This window comes from Monodelphis domestica, chromosome 2 (assembly GCF_027887165.1).
Source record: "Monodelphis domestica isolate mMonDom1 chromosome 2, mMonDom1.pri, whole genome shotgun sequence".
Lineage (NCBI taxonomy): Eukaryota > Metazoa > Chordata > Mammalia > Didelphimorphia > Didelphidae > Monodelphis > Monodelphis domestica.
Genome location: NC_077228.1, coordinates 514,377,327 through 514,390,239, shown reverse-complemented (window position 1 = coordinate 514,390,239; position 12,913 = coordinate 514,377,327). Strand labels below are relative to the sequence as shown.

The 12,913-nt window shown below is 45.9% G+C and overlaps 1 protein-coding gene across 6 annotated transcripts in view; it reads left to right on the top strand.

The window, feature by feature from the left end:
* Positions 1-296: 296 nt before the first annotated feature.
* Positions 297-12,913, top strand: part of TMEM248 (transmembrane protein 248) — a 42,223-nt gene continuing 29,606 nt past the window's right edge. For 2 of the 6 annotated variants that reach the window (XM_016429267.2, XM_007485668.3), the window contains exons 1-2: positions 7,089-7,500; positions 8,493-8,568. The gene's annotated coding sequence lies outside the window, so the exon portion shown is untranslated. Of the gene's footprint in view, positions 483-7,088; positions 7,667-8,492; positions 8,569-11,985; positions 12,105-12,913 lie in introns of those variants that run through there. The other 4 variants (XM_056819699.1, XM_016429268.2, XM_001362078.5 and 1 more) reach the window with 4 other exon arrangements.

Genomic DNA, 12,913 nt, shown 5'->3' with positions numbered 1-12,913 from the left:
CTAGCTGCTAAATAAATGCTTATTGATTGCTTATATAACCTGCAAACCAATAAAAGTGCATCACCTCCGTGATTCTCATGCCCTTCTCAAGGAATAATCATTTACAGACAGCACACAGGAGCAGCCATCAAGCATGTGATAAGCGGCACCACCCACAGGTGCCACTCTATGGATTCAGCAATTCCTATGGTACACAGAATTTTTAGGAGTTTGTTTTGAAAAGGAATCCACTTATGAAAGCAGTTGCTGGGTATTGCCCATCACTGTTGCCAAAACAGAATGTGAGCTGTTAAGTTAGAACCACCCCTTTTCTGAAAAGGAGCCGAGATGCTGACGGCCATGGGGTGGTTCTAGGTATCCCTTTGCTGCCCTCTTATGCCAGAACTGTTCCTAGGAGTCGACATGGAATAACGGTGCTTAATCAAAGTCTATGAAGTAAGAAGAAATCTAGTTTCCTGCATTGGGAGGGCAGCCAGAGACTGGTAAGCATCTTTAGAAGCAGGTAAAGGGGGGCACCTGGGTTTATAGCTGTCCTGAGATATTTCCTAGCTGTGTGACCCTGGTCAAGTCACTTAACCCCAGCTGCCTAGCCCTTACAGCTTTTCTGCCTTGGAATATTTAGCATCAATTCTAAGATAGTAGATAAGAATTTTTTTAAGCAAGTAAAGGGACTCTAGAAATATATTAATTATTAATTATAATGACAGAATAATTATATTATTGTAATATTACTAATTATTACATAAATTAAATAATACTTATTAAAGATGTACTTACATATAAACCTATCACTGTAATGGCACTGACTGGTATTGACAGCCCTGGGTAGGACCCACAAGGAGTGTTGGGCACTGGGTGTTGCTTACTCCTAACTGAGCTCTCAGGGCAACAAGGCAATCCTTTACCCTCTTTTTAATGAATTCTCTCTTTCCATGTCCAGAAAAGCTGTTCCAGACCTCTTTTCTTTTCAGGCTTCTCCTACCCATCCTCTGAATCGAGGACTTCACTTCATACTTTGCAGAGAAAACAGGGGCTAGTCACTGTGGGCTTCCTCTTCTCTACAGTTCATCCCCTTTTCTCTTTTCCTCTAGTATTTAAGGAAATGATCTTGTATTTGCCTTTGCCAAGGCCAGACCACTACCCACACCCTTGATCCCATCCTCTCTGATTTTCTCTAGCAAATAGCACCTTCCATACCCCAATCATTCTCTCCAATCTTCAATCTCTCCATATCTACTGGGTCCTTCTGCCTTCATACATGCCCGAGTCTCCCCATCTTGAAAAAATTCTCCCTAGATTCTAGCATTCCCTTAAGTTATTGCCCTGTATTTCTCCTCCCTTTCATGGCCAAACTCCTAGAAAAAAGCTGTCCAGTCCCCTTTACCTCCACTTCCTCATCCCTTTCTTTTTAACCCTTTGCAGTCTGCCTTCTGAGCTCATCACTCATCTGAAACTGCCCTCTCAAATTACTGATGATTTCCTAATTCCCAAATCAGATGAGATTTTTTCAGCCTTCATTGTCTCTAGGGCTGTTGACCACCCTCTCCTGTGTTCTCTCCTCTGGGTTTTCATGACTCCCTTCTGCTTCTCCTACATGTCTGAGTCATCATCCTTGTCAGCCCCGTATTATTATGGGTGTACCCCAAGACTCTGTCCTAGGCCTTCTTCTTTCTCTGCTCTTCTCAGTTGGGTATCTTATCAGCTCCCATGGATTTAATGATCATCTCTCCATAGATGACTTCACAGCTCCAGTCCTAAACCTCTCTTAACCTCTAGTCACACCTCTCCATCTTCCCAGTAAATATTGCAAACTGGGTGCCTCACAGGAATCTCAACCTCAGCATATCCCAAACTGAACTCAGTTGGCTTTTCCCTCAATATCCACCCCTCTTCCAAATTTCCCTTTCACTCAAGGGCACTATTGCTCTTCCAGCCATCCAGGTTCACACCATCATCCTCAGCGCCTCACTCTCCTTCACCCCTACATCTCTAATCAGTTGGAAAATTATGTTTCTACCACCACAATATTCCTCTCGTCTCCTCTCCACTCACAACAGCCACCACCCTGGTTTAAGCCTCATTGCCTCTCACCTGGGCTATTTCAGTAGCTGATTTCCCAACCTCAACTCTCACCTCCACCCGAAGCCACCGGACAACTGGAGCTGCTCAAAGGAATTTCCTTAAGTGCAGATCTGATCATCACTTCCAAATCAAGAAACTTCAATGGCTCCCCATTACCTTTGGGATCAAAAAAGAAACCCTCAGTCTGGCTTTTGAGCAACCTAGCCCAAATCCCCCTTTCCAACTTTATCAATCAATCCTCCTGCAGATAGATGGCCCAATGGATAGAGTGCTGGGCTTGGAGTTTGGAAGACCCTTAGACACTAGCCGTGTGACCCTAAGCAAGTCATTACCTCTTCCTGCCCCAATTTCCTCAATTATAAAATGAAAGTAATAATAGCACCTACCTCCTTGGGTGGTTGTAAAGATCTAGTGAGATCTATTTGTAAAACCTGGCACATAATAGGCACTTGATAAATTCTTGTTTCCTTTTTTCCTCTCCTTTGTACTCTAGCACGACTCACTTTCTTACTGGTCCTAATACAGGAAACACTCTCATTTCTGTCCCCTGTGCCTGGATTCTGCTCCTTCCTTACCTGTTTGATAGAATCCTTCGCTTCCTTCAGAATTTAGCTACACCACCACCTTCCACAGAAAGCCTTTCTGGATTGGATTGCCGCCAAGTGACCCTCCAAATACCTGGCATTTCCTTTGTATAGACCTACCCAAGTACACGCCTCCCTTCTTAGAATGTACATTTCTTCAAGGCAATGACTTTCATCTTTAAACATGGCATCCCTGTTGGGCAGCTCCCTTCTTGGTGCATGGTAGTCACTTAATGAATACTCGCTATTGGATCGATTGACCTCTATGGGACACTCCCTGCAGTAAAAACCATTTAAAAAGCTTCTCCAGCTAAGACAAGTCCATTGGTAAGGTAAGCACCAATTAGACTATTTGTGAATTTAAACTTAATTGATCAAGCAGGGTTGGGCTGAATTCTAGAGACGGGCAGGATACGATTCCCCGCCTCCAGAAGTTTATGCTCTAGTGAGAAAGGCAAGACAGAGGTGGAAAAAGTCAAATCATTCAAGAAATACTATGAAACCATCATTGGAAATGTTCCAAGGTAAGGAAGGGCTACGTGATGCGTAGTTTGGAGGAAAGCTAGATAGGACCTACGATGCCTGGCAAAGCTGTCTGGAGGAAGTGAGATTTGATCTTAGCCTTCAAAAAAGAGGCAGGATTTGGAGTTACATTCCTGGAAGGACAAGCCACTGACCATCAGAACCCAAGACCTTAGAGATCATCCAGTCAACCTCATTTACAGAGGGAGAAACTGGTAGTATGGCAGTCAGAATTTAAACCTAGGTCCTTTGACTCCAAAACCAGTGTTATTTTTGTTGCCCCATAAAACACGCCTTAGTGTGTAATTATTCGGTTCAGATAAGTGTTTTTCACCTTGCCTTCTTACGTCCTTGGATGCATGGCTTGATCTTGGCTCTTCAGTGCCCAGCTCAGTAATGCACACAAGCTATTGCTTTTTTATCATCAGGTAATTATGTCCGCTCCTACATCAAATCTGATTTTATCATGTAAAATTAATTTGCTAGGTTTGATTCTGTGTACTCCCCAATAGGAAAAAAAAACAAAACCTCCAGCTGAGAGCCTGAAAGGTGATTGTTTCCGTCACAAAAATGCCCTCCTTTGTAGCTACTTCCCCATGAAGTGCATCGCCATGATTCGGGGAGGATGAGCCGACCACCGGAAAGAAATCTGAATTTTGGAACCTTATAGGGTAGACGTTTCCTGCTGCCCCTTTAAATCAGAACCAGGCCGATGCATTTCAGAGAGGAGTTTATCATTAACTACCTTCCCGAACAAAAAGAGCTGGTCGAACAAAGAAAGTTAGACCTACCGTGACCAGGGAGCCTTACCAATGGAAGATGGATTGGAAATGAAGATAAGGCAACTCTTGAATGAATGGGTAAGTGGGGAGGAGGGGGTCATAAATCGATCGATGGGGACTTGTCACGGATATGTTCACGATCTTGGACAAATCTCCCACTTCTCTCTGGAAGACCCCAAGGAGGTGGGATGGGGTGTAGCTTCGCTTCTAGCAGCACCCAGACTAAAAGTCTATTCACAAGGGCCAGGGTTCTTTGAAAGTCAGTACTGGGGGAGGGAGAGGAGAGGCAGCTAAGCAGCTCAAGGGCTGGTAGGGGTAGAGTACCAAGCCTAGAGTTGGGAGGACTTGGGTTCAAATATGACCTCAGATACTTTGTAGCTGTATGATCCTGGGCAAGTCACTTAACCCTAGTTGCCTAGCCCTTGCCTCTCTCTTGTTTTAGAATTGATACCAAGACATAGGTATGGGTTAAAGAAAAATGCGGTATAGGAATAGGAAGTCTATCCTTTGGGGGTTTTTTTTAAACACTTACCTTCCATCTCAGAACCAATACTAAGTATTGGCAGAAAAGCAGTAAGGGCTAAGCAATGGGGATTAGCTAAGAAGTGTCCGAGGACCTTGGAAGAAAGCCCTTTGGAGAGATGTTTGAAGGAGGTGGGAAAAGACTTTCTCCTTCAATTACTGAGAAGAATGAGGTCTTACATAATTTTCCATCCATCCAGTCAATCATAAGCATCAATGAGGTAATCAATCAACAAATACTTATAAAGTGCCCACTATATGCTGCAACACCAAGACAAAAAATCCCCCCAAGTCCCTGCTCTCGCGAGACTTATCAAGCACCTACTATGTGCCAGACACAACCTCTGCCTCTCAAGATAAATGATTGAGACACAAAGGGCAATATGGACAAATGTTGTACCTGCAAGATCTAAGGATAAGGGAAGCATTTATGACCAAACTAAGACAGAGAGGATCGTGGGAAGGAGCCTGGACCATTTTGATTACATGAAATTCAAAAGAGTTTGCCCAAACAAAACAAATGCAGCCAAAATTAGAAGATAAATCAGAAACTGGGGGGGGGGGGGGGATTTAACAGCATGTTTCTCTGATAAAAACCTCATTTCTCAAGTATGTAAATATAAAAGATACGAGCCATTCCCCAACTGATAAATGGTCAAAGGATATGAACCAGGCAGTTTTCAGAAGAACTCAAAGCTAACGATTGTCATATAAAAATGCTCTAAATCACTATTAATGAGAGAAATGAAAACTAAACCAACTCTGAGATGCCCCTCACACGATGAGCTTGGCTAACATGACAGAAAAGGAAAAGAAACAGACTCAGCAAGATGAAATGGTTGACTCTGGATCACACAGTATTTGACAGATGGAATTCAAACCCAGATTTCTCTTTCTGTAAAATGGGGATAATCATAACATCCAGGTCCTAGCATTGTTGTGAAGATCAAATGAAATAAATAAATATATATATTAATAATATAAAAAACAAAGTGCTTAGGAGCACATTACCTGGCACACAGTAGGTGCTAAATAAATATTATCTTCCTGACTCCATGTCCAGAAATAGTTTCTGCGCAAGAAAAATAAAAATGTAATGAAGGAAATGTAAAGAAAGGGAAAAAAAGTTAAAGGCAGGAAGGAAGGGAGATTCTGCAGGTGAAATGAACAGATAGTTGGTCTCAGGACTCAGGAAGAAAAGCCAGGTTCAAGTCCCATCCCGGATATTTAATGGCTGGGCACCCCGGGGCAAGTTAGTTCACCCCTCTGTGTCCCAGGCAACTCTCTCAGACTGGGACTTAGAGTGGAGGGAACCACTTTTCAAAGGATGAGTTCATTCCTTCAAGCAGATGTCTCTTCAGCCCATGAATAAACAACAAAAAAATTATTCAATCAAATAAATAAATTTATTAAGCCCCTTCTATGGGCCACGCTACAAAAAGAGGCAAAAGACAATTCCTGCCCTCAGAGTTTGCAGTCTAATGGGGGAGTCCACAAGCAAAGAGGGATGAACAAACCAGCTTTATACAGCATAAATAGTAAATAATTAACAGAAGGAAGGCCCCGGAAGAGACTTCTTGTAGAAGATGGGCTTCAAGGAGATGAGAGAAATCTGGGAATTCTCTGGGAAGTGGGGCAGCGAAGGCACCATTTTCAGCTGTGGAGTGCCTTTCCCTTTACTCTGATGAAATCACAGATTTGGTCCAAAACAAACAAACAAAAAACCTAGTTGGGCCAAGAGCTGGCAAACAGAGGAAAGTCTCCAGGGGGAGGGCAGGGATGAGAAAGAATTGCCCAAGAGGAGGGAACAAACGTTTTCTTTTAAAGTCTTTACTTTTATTAAGCTGCGCTTTATTAAGTCAACCCCCGGGGGGAGGGTGCCTGACACACAGTCAGTGTTTAATGCATGCTTGCTCCCTTCCCCTTCCCACTTAATTCTTTTGTTCCTCCAAAAATCTTCTGAGGGCTCTACTATTATTGCCTTCGCCTCTTCACAGAGGCACTAACGTCTGGACTTGGACCACCAACACTCCACTTATTTACTTTGCTGCTCTGTGAGACCCTGGGTTAGTCACTGCCCCTCTACCTCATTTTCCTCATCTATAAAATGGGTATAATAATAGCACCTCCCTCCCAGGGTTGTAGTGAGGAGGAAATGGGGTCATTGCAAAGTGCTTATCACAGTGCCTGGAATATAGTAAGTGGTATATAAAGGTTAGCTGCTACTTACTGCTTAGTAAGTGCTCTCTAAATATTTGCTATTATTATTACTATTACTACTACTACCACTACCTCCCAGAATGGTTGTGACAATCTAATAATAGTAGGTGCTATATAAATGTTTGCATTATTATTATTATTATTATTATTATTGCTGCTACTACTACCACCACCTCCCTGGGTGGATGTGAGGACCAACCGAGTTCTTCTTAGCGCATGGCACACAGTAGGTGCTTAATAAATGCTTATTTGGAAATGATTGAGAGAACTGGACGAGCCCGTGAAGGCAGCCGGCAAGGCTGCATCTATCCATTAAGCGTCAGGGCGGTTAGCTGAGGTGTCTTCCCTCCAAGGCGAGGAAACCGCTCAGTAGCTCCGCCCCCGGATTCGCCAGGTTCTCCGCCATTGGCTAGAGCGTCTCTCTACCCCGCTCCTCTCCGCCTCGTCCTGCCCCGCCGGCTCCACGGGGACCGAGGAGTCTTGTCTCCGCCCGGCCGCCGTCGGGGCCGGCAGGGGTCGGGGGTCACGACGGCGTGGTTACCCGGAAACTGCTGCGGCCCAGAAGCCGGAGCCGGAGCGGCGGCGTCTGGGGCGTAGGCGGCTGCCGCGGCCTGGGCCTGTCAGCGTCCCGGGAGTGGGGAGCGATAGGCAGGAGCGGGCCGGGGAGAGAATGGTGCAGAGCGGCCCTGCGCCGGCGCCCGCCCCGCTGCCTCCGCCGCTGCTGCTGTGTGTAAACGCGGCCCGTTAGTGGAGCCTCCAGCCCGGGCCACCAGCCAGCCAGCGGAGGGGTGAGCGCCCGGGCCCGGGGAGTGGGGGCGGCGCGCGCCTGGAGATCCCTCCCCTCCTCCCTCTCCCTCTCTGCTTGAAGGAAGAGCTGGAGTTGGACACGTGTCTCCTCTCCAGAGGTGGGGGGGACCCCAACCCCCTCCACCTGCCTCCCTTTCTCACTTGAAGGTAAAATGAGGTTAGGGAGGGGGCTGCTCTCCCCCTTGGGTTTGGTTACGTGGCGTTTACATGACCCAGAAGCCTCGAGGGCTGACCCCCATCCCCATCCCGTGTCTGTCCTATGCCGTGGGCGGGCTGCCGGGACCCTCCGGGCCCAGAGAGTCAGGCGGGTCGGCGAGGAGTCCCCTCCCCTCAGGGCCCTTCTTTCAAAGGCTGGGGGTGACCGGAGCAGACTGGAGGGAAAGGGGAGATCCTCTTTGGGTCTGGGCTCATTTTCCCTCTTGATAAGTCACTCGCCTAGAGAAGGGGCTGGAGAAGAAGGTAACTTCGAGTACAGCTGCAGGTGCAAGGGACCAGGAGTTGCCTAGATGGGGAACCTGCGTCCACTCACCTCCATTCTCCCTGGCCCGAGGCAAAACTACCTTTTGGTTCTAAGGTCCAAAAGAATCCTTTCCTAGCTATGAGACCCTGGGCACGTCACTTAACCCCAATTGTCCAGCCCCTAACTTTTTCTGCCTTGCAACCGATATAGATTCTAAGACAGAAGATTCGGGCTTTTTGGTTTTTTTAAAGGAGCAAAAGAAGAGAGATAGAGAGAGAATCCCAGGGCTGCCCTAACCCCTGGGCTCTGTGGATGACATAATGAAAACTTTTTCTAAAGCGGGTGCAATCCCGTGGTCTCATCACCAAGCTAGGTCCCAGGCATCCATTGTAATGGCCCAAGGCCCTGCCCATCTTTCTGGTGGCCAGGCTGTTTCATGGCCAGAAGAGGGATTGGTTGCCAGGAGGCAGCTTCTATCTCAGCTTTGGTGTTGGTTTTGGACCTCCTTTGCAGACGCCTTCAGAGAAGATCACAAGTTCCTCTTGAGAGACTTAATCCCCTGGACTGGGTCACTACTTGGATTTCAGAGGTGAGCCAGTGTTTGTGTGGGAAAGAAAGCTGCTGCTTGTGGTGATGTGGATTTGCTTAACTGGGTGGCCATGGGTCCAGTCCTCCCCTCCTGCCCCCCCAGTTTTCTCCCAAAGGTCAACAAAAAATGAGGATTTGATGGGTCTTAGGTGCCTGAGGCCTAGACACTTGTGTGGTCTGCTAGAGCTCACATTTCTTTCTGTGACTTTATAGGGCAAGAAATGACCTGATTTGCATTCTGTTCCCAGGCACCTCTTCTGTGGTTCATGCTAATGCATGATTAAGCAATGGGCTGCTAATCTTTTTAAACAGTGCAGCCTAGTCCACATCATGCACCCTTTTAGCCATCATATCTATACATTTTACTGCAAATAATAGTAAAAACTTTTGGAGGCACATATCTGTACGCCATGAGAAGAGCAGCCCTCCCATCAATTCTCCTTTGTAAAGGGCACACTTCTGAGGCAGCGGATCATAGGTGGCCACTCTGCACTTGCTTCCCCTTGCCCTGCATGAGATTTGAGAATGGTAGCTCTCCAGGCCAGATCCCTTCAGCTCAGAAGTCTGGGAGTAGAGGGGCCCATAGGCTACATGCCTTTCTGTGGAATGGTGAGACTATTCCCTTCTAAACAGTGGCCTGCAGTTGGTATTTTATAAATCTCTGAGTTCTTTTGAGTCCTTATTAAGTAGCAAATGTTGGGAAGTAGTACTTAAGCTGGTTTTAAGGATGATGAAAAAGATAGCAGATTGCTGACCACTCTTCTAATGATCAGGAAATTTAATTTGATCTCTTGGCGAGTCAGCTGCAGTATTTGTGTTTAGGTCAACAGAGTGAAAATATGGCCATCTATATAGTACCTACCCCCAAGGGTTTGAAAAGTTTGTTATCATCTACAGAACAATAATTTAGCTAGTGGCCTTGACCTTCCCAGGGCTATTTATCTCGACTGGTACTTGGAGGTTCTTTGAAATTAAGAGCACCTTCTAATTGTTTATGATCACAATAATGCCTGATGTAGGAAGTCTGTTTCCAGGCTCTGCTGGCTTTTCAGTGTCCAACCCGCCTGCTTCTTTTCGCTGCTTTATTTTTTGGAACCCAGAGTTCCTTTTCCACATTCTTTCCTTCAGATTTTTGCTTGTGGTTCAGTTTGGGTGTTAGTTGGGGTCTCAAACAGGCTCATAATTCTCATTAAACCGTTTTGGGATGAGCCTTCAGCCGGCTCTTCTGCTCACTACTGTAGCATTGGCCTTGTGGTCAGCATCCCTTAATAGATTATGTTAAATGATCTCAGCTGGCATTCTCTTCATCAAGCGATCATTAAATAACCGGCACATTCTTTTAGCATTTTCATTCCTTTAAAAAAGATGGGAATTTGACCAATCTTGGGTGCCCGAGGCCTAGACACTTGTGTGGTCTGCCAGATCTGACATTTCTTTGTAGTGACTTTATAGGGTAAGAAATGACCACCTGATTTACATTCTCTTCCCAGGCACCTCTCCTGTGGTTCATGCTAACACATGATTAAGCAGTGGGCTGCTGATCTTTAATAACAGTGCAGCCTTGGCCACATCATACACTATTTTAGCAGACAAATAAGCTTTTTTAAAATGGAGTCCTTGAAATTCCACAACAGAAGTTTCTTGCCACGTTTGCTGACCTTTCTCACCCTGTTGTCCTACTTAGAGGCAGCAGCTCCCCCTGCTAAGTTCCAAAACATTGGAGGCGCCTGTCTTCAAATATTTGGGACTTTACAGCCCTGGCAGAACTTGTAAGTGGGACTGTCGCGAGGCCCCAGAAGGTGCTCTGTTCTTTACACTTGACAGAATTTATAGGATTAAAGGATAGATGAAAGGGAACCCCAAGGTCATCTTGGCCAGACCTCTCATTTTGTAGATGACTTCTGAGGACAGGCAGCTAACAAGTGGCAAAGCCAGGCTTCTAACCTAGGACTTGTAACCCATGATGCTGTGCCCCTTCCAATCTGTCATAGGTTCAGAGCTGGATGGGACCTCAGAGGTCTTTGAGGCTAATCCCCTCATTTTACAGATGAGGAAAGCAGGGGTGGGGGCAGGCAGCCTAAGAGTTGGAGTCTTCCAGAGGCAATATGTATTTGATCCTTGTCACTTGTTTCTACCCACGATGGCACAGGGCCAAGGTTGTGCTTTACCTAGCACAAATGGTTTGAGGGTCGTAGGGTTCTTTGGACCTTCAGGATCGTCTTGGCCAACACCCTCCTTTTTACAAATAGGTAAACTGAGGCCAGAGAACACTTGCTCAACCTGCAAAATAAACACTGTTAAGTGGATCCATGTGTGGTTCCTGGCCCATCATGTGGAATACCTGGGGGCAATAGTAACACTTTATCTTCCTCCCACCCTTGTACCAAGCCTAAGGGGTCCAGTGAGTCACACATTACAGCCATACCTATTAATCAGTTGGAGGCTGAATTAGACTTTGGAGATTCTATATTTAGAGGCGCATTTTCCAGCCCTGGTAGTGTGTGCAAATGGAAGGGTTTGGGCACAAATAGACATTGCACTTAGTAACCAATTTCCCTTCTCCTATTTTCCAGTTCCCACTTGGACCAGGCTGGGGAGAAGTTGACAGTGAAATGTAACTTCTCTGAAGGCAGGGGCTATTTTCACCTCTCCCTTTTGCCCCAGCGCCTACTATAGCACAGGGCCTTGCCTAGCAAGCACAGACGAGGTGATTCAAAAGCCTGGTGGGTTGGATCTACTTGTGTTGCCCAGGGAGGATGTGTTTGTTCTTTGTGGGACTGCCTGGAGAGAGGTCATGATGTCTGTCTTTGGAGTGCATTGTTTTCTCCTTATATCCATTAAAGGAGAATTCCTTGCTCCAGCCTGGGGTGGGAGAGCCAACTCTGTATTCAGATTGTAGAGAAGTTATTAAACTGTGAAATTACCTTTACCTCCTCTCATGGGTCCTGCATAATGACCTGTTCTCTTTTCACTGAGTTCTTTGACTTCCGCATCTTGAACTGATGGACTGAAGTTATAGAGCCTCCTTGGCAAGTTCAAGTGCCCAAAGGGCAAATTCAGGCTGGCTGTGAGCCCCTGATTACTGGAGAGAGTTGAGGGAGAAAGTGCTTGCTTTGGGGGGCTGGACAAGGGAGGGAGGGGCATGCAAAAAATGTCTTTGGGTGCTGGGAAGAGGGGGAGCCAGAGTAGCTCCCTGAGTGCTGGCTCTGCACCTGTGCCATGTTTTTGCCGTTGCTGTTCTAGAGAAAGTTGAATTATCTTGAGATTACCTGCCCTCTTCCTTTGATTTACGTGCAGTGTTATTTCAGCTGTGAAGGGACCAAGAAGGCCTTCATTTCTTTCTTTTGGCATTTTATTGCCAGCACAGGATAGTGGCATAACCAACTTTAAAACCATTTTTTCCTTTTTTTTTCTTGAGACATATGAAGATCGGCCTTTGGCTAGAGCAGTGATTTATTTTTTAAACTACCTGTATACACTAAAGCAGTGATGTCTGTCTTTGGAGTGCAAGTGCCCAAACTGCAACCCTCATCACATGTGAGTCCTGCCCCAGTGCCGTCCCCTACCCCAGACAGGGGAAGGAGGAAGCACTCTTATTGGGCTGTTGGGCAGAGGGGTGGGTGAGGAATGTCCTCAGGCATGGTGAAGAGGGGGAAGGGAGCAGCCCCCCTCCAGCATTCATGCCACAGGCTCAACAACTTGGCTCTAAAGTATTGTTGGGTTGCCAAATGATTCAAGAAGTAAGGACTAGGGCTTTTAGAACAAGAAGTTGTTTAAAATTCCTTGAGACTTTTTTTCTCAAGTTTTAAATCTACTAATGTGCAGTTTTGATGCCTCACTAGTGTAATTAATGACACTTGGGCCTGTTGTTTTCACTTAAAAAAAAAAGTGTGTTAAGCATGTGCTTATGAGTGAGCTGATTTCCCCTAAGAGTTGAGAAATCTTTAAGCTGAATGGCAGTTTTGTGACAGTTTGTAGTCAGGTGAGTTGTTTAAACTTATTTTGGTCTAGATCACTGAAAAGAAGGCAAGAAATCTGGATTCTGACCTTGACTTTATTGATGAGTAACCAGATGGCAAGTGACCTTGGGCAAGTCACTTAGCTCTTCCCCTCAGTATTGTTCTCTTTAAGATGAGGAGGTTGGCTATGCCCAGAGGGCACTAAAAGACTGTCTACCCTTTGATCCATCCACAGCACTGCTGGGTCCGTACCCCAAAGAGATAATGGGGAAAAAGACTTGTACAAAAATATTCATAGCTGTGCTTTGTGGTGGCAAGAAATTGGAAAATGAGGGGATGCCCTTCAATTTGGGGAATGGCTGAATAAACTGTGGTATATGTTGGTGA